This window comes from Somniosus microcephalus, chromosome 19 (genome assembly GCF_052327205.1).
Source record: "Somniosus microcephalus isolate GS21.2 chromosome 19, FLI_Smic_1.0, whole genome shotgun sequence".
Classification (NCBI taxonomy): Eukaryota; Metazoa; Chordata; class Chondrichthyes; order Squaliformes; family Somniosidae; genus Somniosus; species Somniosus microcephalus.
Window position 1 is genome coordinate 51,058,579 of NC_141005.1, and position 15,132 is coordinate 51,073,710.

Consider the following 15,132-nt stretch of genomic DNA (forward strand, 5'->3'; position numbering starts at 1 on the left):
TCATAAAAGCTACCCAAAATTGTTATTCTTACAGTTTAAAAACATGAACATATAAGTACTTAATGTCATAGTATGGACTTAACTCGATCATAGTATCATATTTGGTTTATAAACACAAGCGTCTGCCAACTTATAGCAATTTATTTCAGGAAAGTATTATCATGCCAATTTTTAGGATGTGCATTTTCCTTCAGGTGCTGTTTTAAACTGAGGCATGATGCTGTAACCAAGTTTTCTAAAGTGACACATATTGATAAGGCTAAATAAAAACATCTGTAACAACATATTCTAGTTCTATCAGAATGGATTTGTGATCGCTCATCCAGAAATATTTTCAACAACAGCTATAATAAAACTGGTAATCAGTCATGGCATAATGCTTCAATTGTTACTGATGTTATTGCTATTTGACGATTAATCTAAAGCTATGCCACTTGACAATAAATGCACAATATTAAAACTAGATTTTTTTTTAGTTGTTTTTTTCCTAGTGTTTTTTTCCTAATGCATGCTAAAAAAAACATTTTAAATCAATGTTTTTTAAAATAAAATATTTTATTTCCATTCCTAATTTTTTTCCTTTGGATTTAAATTACATTCTTCATTAGAGTTTTGGGAGATTTTTACCCTACACAATAAAGATTTTTATTTCAGCTATGAAACCACTGGGGTTAATCATCCATCATGCAGTGATAGTAATGGCTGTTGATTAATTTCACTAAATAAAATATAACTATAAGTGAATAATTAATCTATAAAGTACAAAATAGACTCTTTGTATAACATATACCTAACTACAGGATAAGATAAAATCTACTTTTTAAATTACTTCTTTTAAAAAATTGCCTACTTTAGACACATCGTATGCACGGTATTTAAGAGTGCTGTATTAATATTTCTGTTCTACATTTCTACTGATGGCCTTGTCAGAAAGTTCTTTAGATTAATTTGAAAATGCTGGCATTATTGATATCCAGTACTTTATCACTGTCAATGGATGAAAATGGTGGTAGTTTAATGATTTGAGGAGTTCATTAGTATTTTTTCAGGAAGATAAAAAATATAATTCGATCAGTCTTTAAAAATGTAATCGGGAAAAATCTCTACTGAATTCTGCTTTGTAATATTTAGGATACAAAATTCATCAAACAAGTTTGCAGATGCTATATTCTAGAAAGCAAATATTATGCCTATCATGAAAATTGCAAGGGATCAAAGGATTTGGACGCATTCTCTGATTTGCTTTCAAATTATTTGTACTAGCAGTCATATGCTTTATTAATTGCATACTTTATTATTAATTGTAAATATTTGTTGAAAATAAATATGTGTAATGTGTGTGCTGCTTCTCTATTGACGTTTTTAAACGATTATAACAGGGGTTCTCTGTTGCATGGTTCTTCTCAATAGGGAACAAAGTCATGTGACAAGTGACTCGCGTGTAAACATAGCTCAAGTAAGATTCATCAGTTCAGCAATCACTGAAAATGCTTGCACAGATTCCAAAAAGTCTACAATGTGAATCATGACAGAAGAAGAACCACAAATTTTAGTAACTTTAAAAGAAAGAGCACTTCATTAGTAACTTCATAACCACGTGTCAGGGAAGGGGAGAACTGCTTCCTGAAAAAGCAAGTTTATTTGTGGACATTATTAGTACACAAACACAGTGCCCTCCACTGCCTCCAACTGTCAAGATAACTCTTTTTTTTAATGGAAAGACGCCAAACATGTTTTTAAGATAGTTGCTGTAGTTTGCAGAGTTCTGTTAAGTGGTTTCAACAACAACAACAACAACTTGTATTTATATAGCGCTTTTAATGTAGTAAAACGTCCCAAGGCACTGCACAGGAGTATTATAAGACAAAAATTTTGACACCGAGCCACATAATGAGAAATTAGGGCAGGTGACTAAAAGCTTGGTCAAAGAGGTAAGTTTTAAGGAGCATTTTAAAGGAGGATAGAGAGGTAGCGAGACGGAGAGGTTCAGGCAGGGAATTCCAGAGCTTAGGGCCTAGGCAACAGACGGCACGGCCACCAATGGTTGAGCGATTATAATCAGGGATGCCCTTCGGTGTAGGGTACCCTCTTTAACCCCTGAGCACAACAATAATATTTCTGTACCATGGTCAAAATACAATATAATAGTTTATTTATTCCAAGAATGCAGACAGTGTTAAATAGCTCTATAAATTTGTCTAATTCCACTTTACAATAACACACAGGTATTTGCAGATGTTGGTAATAGCTGACCACCGTTTCAGTACTCAAAATCTTTGAAGAATATTTGACTGAGTGATACTTAACTGAGTTACACTCATTCATAACGGTTGAATTTGTTCCTGATAACTTGAAAACATTTCTCATTCGGAGGCGTAAATGCTAAACATCTACTTCAATCTAAGCTCCAGGCAAACTTTATAAATGTTACCCAGGGCGGGAATAACATTGCTGCGAAGGTCTCCCACAGTTTCCTTATTCACATTTTTTAAGACAATTTAACCTGGAGTTAATGGCCGCTGAAAATGGCTGCAACACTAAGGAGTATAATTTAGTCTGGGGGGCTGGAGATTGGTGGCGCAGCGCTAACCATCCGAGCAATGCCCTCCTGGTGGCATTAGTGGAGACCTCCGAGGCGAAGTTCCCATCCTGAAGTGGCATTCAAGCTTCGCACAGCCTCTGGGAGCGAGGCTGTGGAGCTCGCAAGGAATAGTGGCCAATTAAAAGGGCTATGAATTAAAGGGACAATGCACTCAGAACTAATACAAATTAAAATGCAGTGAAAAAATACAGTTTTCAGCCCTTATTGCCTTTCAAAAAAAATGTAACATTAAAAAGGTCCCAAATGTGAATATTCAGCTCTTAAAGCTGAATTCCCTTCCGAACCGCAAAAAATGGGAAAACTGCTTCAGCACCAACACAAATGGCTCAGCAAGCCAGGGAAGGGGCACCCAGGGTCTTGAACGCAGCACTCCAGCTCTGTACAGGGGGTCAACACTGCAAGACTGGCCCTCTACCCACAGGGAGGTCCTCCAGAAAGAAACAATGTGGGAGTACATCACCGAGGCTGTCACTGCCAGCAGTGTCACCCCCACCACCTGGCTCCAGTGCCCAAAGAAGCTTCATGGCCTCAGACCACTGGTCAAGGTCAGTGAATACATCTTCAAAAGCCGTCTCCTATCAACTGCACCACTAGCCTCACACACTGCTCAATGCATGACCCCCACCCCTCACCTTCCAACAATCTGCACCAATCGCGAGGCACATCTCTCATTCCTAGCCTCACCTCACCCCTTTGGAGGAGACGGTGCAGGCCATTCTTGGCAGGGGCATGGCTGAGCCCTTGGCCAGTGGCAGGGCTGAAAGGATACAAGATGCTGGTATCTTCATACGTTATCCTAGTTCTCGCATGCACCTCTTGCTTTCCTACCCTCCCCTCACCACAACTCCACCCTTGTGCCTTCCTCATTTCACACACCCAAGAAATGCAGGAAGAAGAAGAAGAAGAAGAAGAAGACACTGCATGACATCAGTAAGATAAGCAAAGGCACACACAAGACAGTCACTAAGAGAATGCATAAGGGTGATGAGTTGATTTCTTGATGTCATTTTGGATGGATAGATGTATAAAGTTGGATTGGAAGGTTTGCTTTGTGGTGGCTTTTATTTCAGCATTGTAGCCAAGAGGACGCTGTTGTAATGTATGTACCTTTAAGGGGGGGAACTACTTTTTACAGCTCATGTATACTGTACTACCGGCAGTGACCACAACTGTATATAACGTTGAGTAGTAATCTGTACAGATCAGTTGCAGTCTCAGCCACGTTGAGTAAACACCGTTTGTACCGTTCTCCGCAGTCTGTGTCTGATTATACACGGACATAACATTGGCAACGAGGCAGGTTCGAACCTACCTGCAACTCTGCATCACCTCCCGGGGATTCATTCCTGAAGATCAGTGGATTGGAGGTCAAGGCCAGAGACTCGGGCGTCGACCACAGGTAACCACCCAGTCATCCAGCAGAGACTTGAGAATTGCGGGGGAGGCTGTCGAGAGCCAGGCTTGGCTTTCCAGTCGAGGTGGTCCAGAGAAACGGGCTGGCAACAGGTAGTGCGCAGACCCTTCCCGGACAGCGGCGGGCTAGAGCCCGACCGAGCGGCACAGCAAAGGGCCGAGCAGCGTCGACGGGGGAGAGAGAGAGAGGGCAGAGCACACAGGGCGCAGCCGGTGTTCAGGGGCTGAGCAGTGTCGGAGAGAGGGAGAGAGAGACGCGCAGAAACCCGCGAGGCGCCGCCATTGCCACGAGGACCGCCGAGAGCGGCGTTGGCAGCAGCGCAGGAGAAGCGCGCGAAACCTACAGGGCACCGCCATTGCCACAAGAACCGGCAGCAGCGGGGGAGGAAGGAAAGCGCGGGAGACGCCATTTTAAGCCATTGGGAAACGCCATTTTAAACCACACCCAAAATGCCGAAGAGTGGCAGTATCACTGCATTTGACAATGAAGTCGAAGATTGGACTACATATGTCGAACGAATAGAGGTGTACTGCAAGGCAAATGAGGTGTCAGATGACAAGAAAGCGTCGGTATTGTTGAATTTAATGGGTGCAAAGACGTATGGGTTATTGCGAAATCTAGTAACCCCAACGAAGCCAATGGAAAAGAGTTTTGAAGACATAGTAATGATACTAAAGGAACATTTAAACCCCACACCGCTGCTGATAGCAGAAAGATTCAAGTTTCACAAACGGAACCAGCATAAGGATGAAAGCAATGCTGATTATTTAACAGAACTGCGCAAACTATCGAAACACTGCCAGTTTGGAGCGGGACTGGCAGATACCTTAAGGGACAAGTTTGTGTGTGGGCTTCAAAGTGAAGGAACACAGAAACAGCTTTTATCTGAAAAGGACCTTACGCTGGAAAAGGCTTTCAGCATTGCGGTATTATATGAAGCAGCAGCACGGGGCGCTGCAGAGATACAACAGAGACCGCAAGAATATGGCACAAACGAAATGTCATATGGAACAGAGAAGTGCTATCGCTGCGGCAGAACAACACACGACCAGAATGATTGCTGGTTCAAAGACAAAGTGTGCAGACAGTGTGGAAAAGTAGGATACATAGCACGAGTCTGCAGGTCGGGAAAGAAAACCAGCAATAAGAAACCGACCAAAGGAAAGTACAAGAAGGTACATAAGATAACGGCGAATAGTTCAGACGAACAAAAGAGTGATAACGACTCCGAAAGCAGGGAACTGAGTTGTCTGAAACTACATAATGTGATCACAACAGAGGATCACCGAACCATTTGGGTCACTCTCAAGATAGCAGGAGTCCAGGTAAAGATGGAATTGGACACAGGATCAGCCCTAACAGTCATAAACTGACGGGACAACGAGCGGCTATTCTCACACATACCCTTGAGAGACACAAAAATTATTTTGAAGACGTACACGGGGCAAAAAGTCTACCCCAAAGGAAAAATAAGGGTGACCGTTATATATAATGGTAAGGAAACACCAAAACTAGACCTGTATGTATAGCAAGATGGAGGACCACCATTACTGGGATGTGAATGGATCCGGAAAATACAACTGGATTGGCATTCCATACAGGCACTGACTGTGGCTGACAAAAAGGATGACGATGTCACACCTGGGCGACTGTCAAAGATCCTGACTGACGCGAAAGAAGTGTTCCAGCAAGGACTCGGAACACTAAAAGGCATGAGAGCGACGATTAAAATTGAAGAAAACGCAAGTCCAAAATTTTTAAGGCCTTATGCGATCCGCCCAGCCGTCGAAGCAGAGCTGGAGAGTCTGGAACATTCAGGTGTACTGTCCAAGGTAGACTGGAGCGAGTGGGCTACACCCATCATCCCTGTGATGAAAAAGTCGTTGAGCAGCACGCCTGGGGAACCAAGGAAGGTTCGCATCTGTGGGGACTTTAAGGTAACAGTGAACCCGGTCCTTCACACCGTACAATATCCACTTCCGCGGATTGAAGATATTTTTGCCTCGCTCTCTGGAGGGAAATGCTTCACTAAGATTGATCTGGCCCAGGCGTATCTGCAAATGGAGGTAGAAGAAGCATCAAAAAAATACCTCACAATCAACACCCATAAAGGTCTCTACCAATACAACCGGCTGGTATTCGGTGTAGCATCAGCTCCGGCTATTTGGCAGAGGGCAATGGAACAAGTCCTGCAAGGGATCCCAGGGACCCAGTGTTATTTGGACGACATCCTGGTCACGGGCGAAAATGACAGTGATCACCTTGACAACCTGGAGCAGGTGCTCACTAGATTGCAGGAATATGGGCTCCGAGCTAACCGCCCCAAATGTGAGTTTTTTAGAAAACAGATCTCGTATTGTGGCCACGTTATCGATAAAGAGGGGTTACATAAGTCCCCAGAGAAGATTGAGGCAGTAGTCAAGGCTCCAGCACCGGAAAATGTGTCACAACTGAGGTCGTTCCTCAGGCTGGTAAACTACTACCATAAGTTCTTGCCAAATTTGTCTACAATACTACACCCACTGAACACCCTACTGCAAACTGGGGTGCCATGGAAGTGGCGTGACGAATGTAGACGAGCTTTCCAGAAGAGCAAAACACTAATCACATCGAAAGAGGTATTGGCCCATTACAACCCAGCATTACCAATTCGGTTGGCATGTGATGCGTCACCCTACGGCATTGGAGCGGTGCTGTCGCACAAATTCTCGGACGGCTCAGAGAGGCCAATATCCTTTGCGTCACGATCACTAACCTCAGCCGAGCGTAACTACGCCCAGATTGACAGGGAGGCCCTCAGCCTAGTGTGGGGAGTGAAAAAGTTCAATCACTATCTGCACGGGCAGAAATTCACCTTGCTGACTGATCACCAGCCTCTTGTCTCCATTTTAAATCCAAAGAAGGGCGTTCCGGTGATGACTGCGCAACGACTACAAAGATGGTCACTTTTTCTAGGGGCGCACCACTATGAGATTGAATATAAGGGCACGAAACAGCATGGAAATGCTGATGGGCTATCACGCCTGCCACTGTCTACTGCGGAGGAAGCACCAGCAGTGGATCCTGTCGAAATATTCCATTCGACTATAGTTGAATACCTACCGGTAACTAACGCTTGTATCGAAAAGGAAACCCGAAATAACCCGACACTGTCTCGGGTATATGATTTGACGGTGAAGGGATGGCCAGCACATGGCGACTCACTGTTGCCAGCATTCTCGACAAGGAGAGAACAGCTGTCAGTGTGCCGGGGGACCTTGATGTGTGGATCCCGAGTGGTAATTCCACCCAAGTTAAGGGATAGAGTGCTCAATGAGCTTCATGAGGGTCATCTGGGAGGGGTAAAAATGAAAAGCCTAGCCAGGGCTTATGTGTGGTGGCTGGGAATCGATAAACAAATCGAGGACCTGACCAAGAGCTGCTCAGGATGCCAGAAAGTCCAAAATGCACCACCACAGGCCCCTCTACACCCATGGGAGTGGCCCTCATCTCCATGGCAACGGGTGCATATTGATTTTGCTGGTCCATTCATGGACTCAATGTTTTTAATAGCCGTGGATGCGCACTCGAAATGGCCTGAGGTCATCAAAATGTCCTCCACCACCACGGAGAAAACTATTGCAGTCCTACGGACCATTTTTGCCAGGAATGGCTTGCCAGAACAGATTTGCTCCGACAACGGAGCACAGTTTGTGTCCGAAGAGTTCCAGAGGTTCTTGAAAAAGAACGGGGTAAGGCATTACACATCCGCCCCATATCATCCAGCCACAAATGGATTGGCTGAGAGGTTCGTACAAACCTTTAAGAAGGCAATAAAGGCTATGTACAATGACAACATTCCGCTGCAGCACAAGGTGGACAATTTCCTGTTCACCTACCGGAATGCGACACATGCAGTCACCAACCAGGCCCCAGCCATGATGTTCTTTAACCGAATGTTAAGATCTCGCCTGGATTTGCTCAGACCAAACGTACGAAGCAATTCCAGCACATCCATGAGAAGCCAACAAGGAGCTTCAATGTAGGGCAACCAGTCTTGGCCCGCGACTGCCGAACAGAAAAATGGCAGCCAGGAACGATATGCACACGGCAGGGCCCACTAATGTACACAGTGGACGTTGGGGAGAGCATCGTGAGACGCCATGCTGACCAGATCCTCGAGTCACAGGAACAAGTCAACCCCATGCCTCGCCCATACGTACCTGGTGATGAACCCAACGTACAGGTAGCATCTACCCCAGAAACAGTAGCATCGGAAGCTGATGAACCAACCGATGACAGGGGGCCAGAATCGCCTCCGCACCAAGAGCAAGACACTCGGGAACGGCGCTATCCAGAAAGGATCAGGAAGCCTCCCCAAAGACTGAATTTATAAATAGACTATTTTCAGCTAATGTTGCATGTTAAAAGTGTTAATTGTAATTAGTTTGATATTTAATTGTTAAATGAGTGTTATGGTACTGTTAATCTAAAAGGGGAGGAATTGTAATGTATGTACCTTTAAGGGGGGGAACTACTTTTTACAGCTCATGTATACTGTAGTACCGGCAGTGACCACACCTGTATATAACGTTGAGTAGTAATCTGTACAGATCAGTTGCAGTCTGAGCCACGTTGAGTAAACACCGTTTGTACCGTTCTCCGCAGTCTGTGTCTGATTATACACGGACGTAACAGCTGTGATGGGTCAGTAACAGAGAGAAGGTAAAGTGTGGGACAAATGGGGAAAGGGAAATTGGGGTTGTGTTCACTGGTACCGCAAGTGAACTATTCCATCCCGGATATCCTGGACAAAAAGGGGCTGTCTGGGTTGCATCCTTCCTTCTGCTTCCTCCTCTTCGGCTTCTTCCGCTTCTGTGTCTTCCTCTTCCCTCTGCAAGTGGATGCTGTAAATCTAAAATGATAACATAAAATGCTGGAAATACTCAGCTGGTCAGGCAGCATCTCGACTTGAGACATGGGGGAGAAATTTGCCATGTTAGCGCCTCCTGTGGGGGGGGCGGCGCTAACAGGGTACTCGGTTGAACGGGTGTCCCTTTTCGTCATTGTGTGCTGCATGCTGCACAACTTGGCCACCATGAGGGCCCAGCCATTGCCACCAGGCATAGCCACATCACCTCAGGAGGAGGAAGAGGGAGAGGAGGACGACGACGACAAGGAGGAGGAGGAGGAGCAACAGGAGGAGGATCAGCAGCGAGGGAGGAGGCAGCCACTCAATCACCTTCTGGAAGGGCGGTCCATGACCGCCTCATCAGACTGTGGTTCCAATAAATTCTACCCCATCCCGATTGCTCACCACATCCCCATCATTCCATCCATTTCACTTGCCATATCACAGCACAAAGCTGAAATGACAGACAGCACAAAATCAGCAAAATTCCATAATAAATTTATCAACATTCAGTAAACACATATATACAACAACAATATTAACTAATCACCCTTGTGGAAGCCCTTACTTCCCCTCTTTACAGTGCCTTTTCCCAATCTACTGCCCCTACGTAGTGTCTCCCCAGTGGCTGCAGCAGGGCTGGTGGAAGGCTGCTGAGTGTCGGTGCCAGAGACTACAGATGGCTTTGCAGGACGCCCTCGACAAGCTCTGAGCCTGGAAGGCCCATCTGTAAACTGTACCACCTCAGGCTGGGCAGCGGCAGTCTGGCCTGGCTGGATGACAGGCAGCGACAAGGGCACTGGCGGAGTCGCAGTGGTGGGAGCAGGAATGCTGTCATCCTGAGAGTGGACAGCAGGTTCCTGCTCCCCTGACCCACTGCCACTCCCCCAGGGCAGCACCTCGGCATCCCTACCAATCTGCTGGAACACAGATTGCTGGCCTGCTGCGACACCATGAACTCCCCGGTGGACTGTGGTGGACCCAGCGATGATGGCAACAATCAGAGCTTGCGTGGCATCAAGCTGAGACTGCATGAGAGCAGTCTGAAACTCGATGGCAGCAACCATTGACTGCATTACAGCACTAAGACGTTGCGTGACTTCTGCCTGTGCTGCAATGGATGCTGCCACATCGCCCATGACACACGGCATGAGGTCTGGGTCCTCACGGTCTCTCAGGGAGTCCCCCATCCTTGGCAGACTGCCAAGGGTGGGCTCCATGGTGTGCGCAGAGCTCTGTGCAATGTTGGAGGCGGACTCGTCCACGCTCCTTACCATTGCCGACAGGCTCTCGGGCACCCTTGCCATTGCACCTATCATCTTGGAGTTCATGCCCATCACCCTTCTTGTGAACGCCTCCCCATCGAGGTCCTCATCTGAGTCCTGTGCAGCAGAACTCGCGCACAAACTCGCCCTCCGGGGAGCTGGCCCCAGAGCTACCCTTTCCCCCTGGCCTTGCTGCAGCCCACTTGTCCCCGGTGCATCACCCAGTGCAGACCCCTCTACTAAACTCGACTCTAAAGATTGCGTAGTCCCAGTGTCTGAGCTGGTGCCTGCGGGTGAGACATGCAGTGACGCGATGCTTTCTTCCTCCTCCTCTTCTCCTGCCTCTCTCTCAGTGGGAGGCTCAGGGACAGGCTGGTCAGCTGGTTGCTGATTACCTGAAAGCATAAAGGCAGAAGACTCGCGTTAAGGTGAGGGCAGGGGGGCAGGAAGGGAGCAAGGAATGCTGACAGTATAAAGAGCTGGAAAGTGGGAAAGGCTTGTGGTGTGAGGGGGAAGTGGGATGACAGAAGGAGAGGGGATGAACATACCGTTGTTGCCCCCAAAGGGGTCGGCGTTGTCGACGGCCACAGCGCCCACCACTTAGCGCCCAATGACTCTCAACATTCGCTCCTCCAGGTCTGTAAGCTGTTGGATGTCTGCTTCAGCCCCGCCTGTTCGGTGCTGCTCCCTCCTATTATGGGCCAGCTTGACCTGCAAGAGAAAGGAAAGTGTGTGAGTGAGTGTGCAGCTATGTGTTTGGGAGATGTGCCTGCCATAGTTGAAAAGCTGTGATTTTAGGCAAGGCATGAGATGTGGGTGTGAGTTTGAGTAGGTGGAGATGCTTGGTGGGTGAGTGGTGGTGGTGTAGTGGTTTGTGCAGCGTGTACAGGCTGAGGTTCAGATGCTGGTATGTTGGACTTGTTGAAACAGGTACTCACCCTGACCACCTGAGTGAAGTCATTGAATTTTGTACGCCGCTGTTTGAGGGTCCTGAGGACCACACTGCTGGCCGAGACGTCCTGGGCCACTTACATCCACATTGCCCTGAAGACCTGCGGCGATGGCCTGCTGCCAGTGGCCGGGAACAGCACTGCCCTCCTTCTTTCGACTGCCGCAACCAATGCCTCCAATGCCTGGTCGCTGAAATGGCGAGCTCTCTCCATGGGACTGGGATCAGCCGTGTGGATAAGAGGTGTAACTGTTGAGTTGCTTGGAGGTCGTCTTCAGAACCAGCAATGTTGAGAACGAAGTTGTGCAGAATGATTGAACCTCCCCTTTAAGAACTGAAAGGAGCCAATGTGAATGATGAGTCCTGATTGCAAGTGAAATTGATTATAGCTCTGCGGGTAGCACCCCGCTCTCTGTGTGTAGCGCCCCAAGTTAGATGATTAGCATTTGATTTAGTGTGCCAGCATTTTCTGTCTTCTCAGAGACCTTCCTTTACTATCCGAGGCCTTGCAAGCATCCAGCAGTACTCCCTACACATTTAAAAAGAACTTTTAACATCTATTGCAGCAAGCCACTACTTCAATAAAATCAAAAAAACTCAGTCCAAAAGCTTAAATCTAAACTTACCTGAAAGATGTGTGTGTCCCTTTAAGAGCTGCAGACATCGCCACTGTCAACCTGCTTGCACGCTGGGTTAACTAGGCATCCTTAGGACCTGGGGTTGAAGTTCAGAGTGGTGACGTTGCATGCCGATTGACGTCACCACTCCGGGGGGGCATTTCTTTTCCAGAGTGCTGGCAGTGCAAAGGGAGGGAGGAAAATGGCAGCCGCCGTGGGACCCACCACCAGTTGGCGCAAGAGAGGCAGCCACCATTTTTTCACCATTTCATGGCGCTACGGAGTGGCAGTAATTCGATGAATTTCTAGTCCCTGGTGTTTCTACAGCACCTTATCACATCCTTACACTATCCCATAGTGGTTTACAATGAATGGATTACTTTTGAAATGCAGTCTCACTTGTTAGTAGGCAAACAATATGGGCACAGCAAGGTCCAACAAACAGAAAATGAACGAATGAACAAATAGGGATGAATGTTGACAGTGACACTGGGAGAAGTCCCTGCACTTATTATGCCCGAGCAGGTAGACAGGGCCTCGGTCCAACATCTCATCCAAATGAGAGTGCCTCAAAATAAATCACTCGCTTACTGCACTGTTGTAGACAAATTTTGAATTTTAAAATGCAGTTTTGTGGCTAATGTAATAATTTGCAAAAATTAACTTGGGTTTATGTTAATAGTCTGTTAATACTGCAGTAACCATAAGCATTTCTAAATTTGGAACAGGTATTTAGCAAATTTAGTAAACCTACAAGAAAACCCTTCCCCCATTACAAGTACATGAAGTCAGGTCCAATGCACAATATGAATGTGTTTTTTCCCCTACCTATGATCTCCTTATTGGCCCGGAACATTCGACCCTTTCATCTGATGCAGTGTTCTTTCTTTCAAAATGATAAAATCTAGTGGTTAAAATTCAGTTAAATGGATGCATGTAGATTCCCGGCACTTCAGAATATTAAACAGAAAATATTTGCAGTCATTTTGCAATGTTACAACACCTAAAGAAGCCAATTAAAAATAAAGTTGCTATGCTTTTTCTCAGCTGAGGCAGACAGAAGTGAACTTCATGCCATAGCACTGGTGAAACAACAAAGAAAAGTATAATAATTCACCAAAGTAAAGTAGAGAAACACATTCTTTTGTGGTAATCTATATTTTGCTTCCAATTTCCATCCTTTCCTCATGGTCCATCTCCGACTCTTCCCTTCCCTTCCTCAGCTTCTCTGTCTCCAAATCTGGGGATAGGCTATCGACAAACATCCACTATAAGCCCACTGCCTCCCACAGCTACCTGGACTACACTTCCTCCCACCCCACTTCCTGTAAGGACTCTATTCCATTCTCCCAGTTTCTCCGTCTCTGTCGCATCTGCTCTGACGATGCCACCTTCCATACTAGTGCTTCCGATAAGTCTTCTTTTTTCCTCAACTGAGGATTCCCCTCTACTGTGGTTGACACGGCCCTCAACCGTGTCCATTCTATTTCCCACACTTCTGCTCTCACCCCTTTCCCCTCCCTCCCAGAAGCATGATAGGGTTCCCCTTGTCCTCACCTTTCACCCCACCAGCCTCCACATTCATCGGATCATCCTCCGCCATTTCCGCCACCTCCAGCGTGATCCCACCACCAAACACATCTTCTCCTCCCCTCCCCTTTCAGCATTCCGAAGGGACCGCTCCCTCTGCAACACCCTGGTCCACTCCTCTATCACCCCCAACACCCCTTCCCCTTCCCACGGCACCTTCCCAGGGCCCCAAACGCTCCTTCCAGGTGAAACAGCGATTTACTTGTACTTCTTGCAATTCACTGCTCACGATGCAGTCTCCTCTACACTGTGGGGGAGAAATTAATTATAGCCCCATTTGGGCCGTTAAATCTTAAAAGTTTGGAAAAATAGCACCAGGCGCGAATGTTTCCAAACTTTAAAAAAATCAGTTTTTGCGCTCCAAGAAGGAGTGCAATCGGCAGCAGGCGGGACGGAGACTTCAGCAGCGCTGCACACTGGGCCATGCAGCGCTGCCGCATTCAAAGGCTCCTTCCCTCCCTTAAAGGAAAGAACATAAGAAATAGGAGCAGGAGTAGGCCATTCGGCCCTTCGAGCCTGCTCCGCCATTCAATGAGATCATGGCTGATCTTCTGCCTCAACTCCATTCACCGGCCTTATCGCCATATCCCTTGATGCCCTAACTAGTCAGAAATCTATCGACTTCTGTTTTGAATATACCCATTGACTGAGTCTCCACAGCCCTCTGGGGTAGAGAATTCCAAAGATTCACCACCCTCTGTGTGAAGAAATTTCTTCTCATCTCAGTCCTGAATGGCCTACCCTTTATCTTGAGGCTGTGGCCCCTGGTTCTAGACTCCCCAGCCAAGGGAAACATTCTCCCAGCTTCCATCCTATCAAGTCCTAAAGGGATCAAGGGATATGGAGAGAAGGCAGGAACAGGGTACTGAATTTGGTTGATCAGCCATGATCTCATTGAATGGCAGAGCAGGCTCGAGTGACCGAATGGCCTACTCCTTGCTCCTATCTTCTATGTTTCTATATAAGTCCTGTAATAATTTTGTATGCTTCAATGAGATCCCCTCTCATTCTTCTGAATTCAAGAGAATACAGGCCTAGTTTACTCAATCTCTTCTCATATGACAGTCCCACCATCCCAGGAATCAATCTCGCGAACCTTCGTTGCAATCCCTCTATGGCAAGTATATCCTTCCTTAGGTAAGGAGACCAAAATTGTACACAGTACTCCAGGTGTGGTCTCACCAAGGCCCTATATAATTGGAGTAAGACTTCTTTATTCCTGTACTCAAATCCTCTTGTAATGAAGGCCAGCATACCATTTGCCTTCCTAATAGCTTGCTGCACCTGCACATTCACTTTCAGTGATTCATGTACAAGGACACCCAGGTCCCTTTGAACATCTGCATTCCCCAATCTTTCACCATTTAGGAAATACTCTGCCTTTCTGCTTTTTCTACCAAAGTGGACAACTTCACATTTATCCACATTATATTCCATCTGCCATGTTTTCGCCCACTCACTGAGCCTGTTGAGATCCCCTTGAAGCCTCTTCACATCCTCTTCGCAACTGACACTGCCACCTAGCTTTGTGTCATCAGCAAATTTGGAAATGTTACATTTAGTCCCCTCATCCAAATCATTGATATAGATTGTGAATAGCTGGGGCCCAAGCGTCGATCCTTGCAGTACCCCACTAGTCACAGCCTGCCATCCTGAAAAAGACCCGTTTATCCCTACTCTTTGTTTTCTGTCTGTTAACCAATTCTCAATCCATGCTAGTATATTACCCCCAATTCCATGTGCCCTAATTTTGTTCACCAACCTCTTGTGCGGGACCTTATTGAAGGCCTTCTGAAAATCCAGA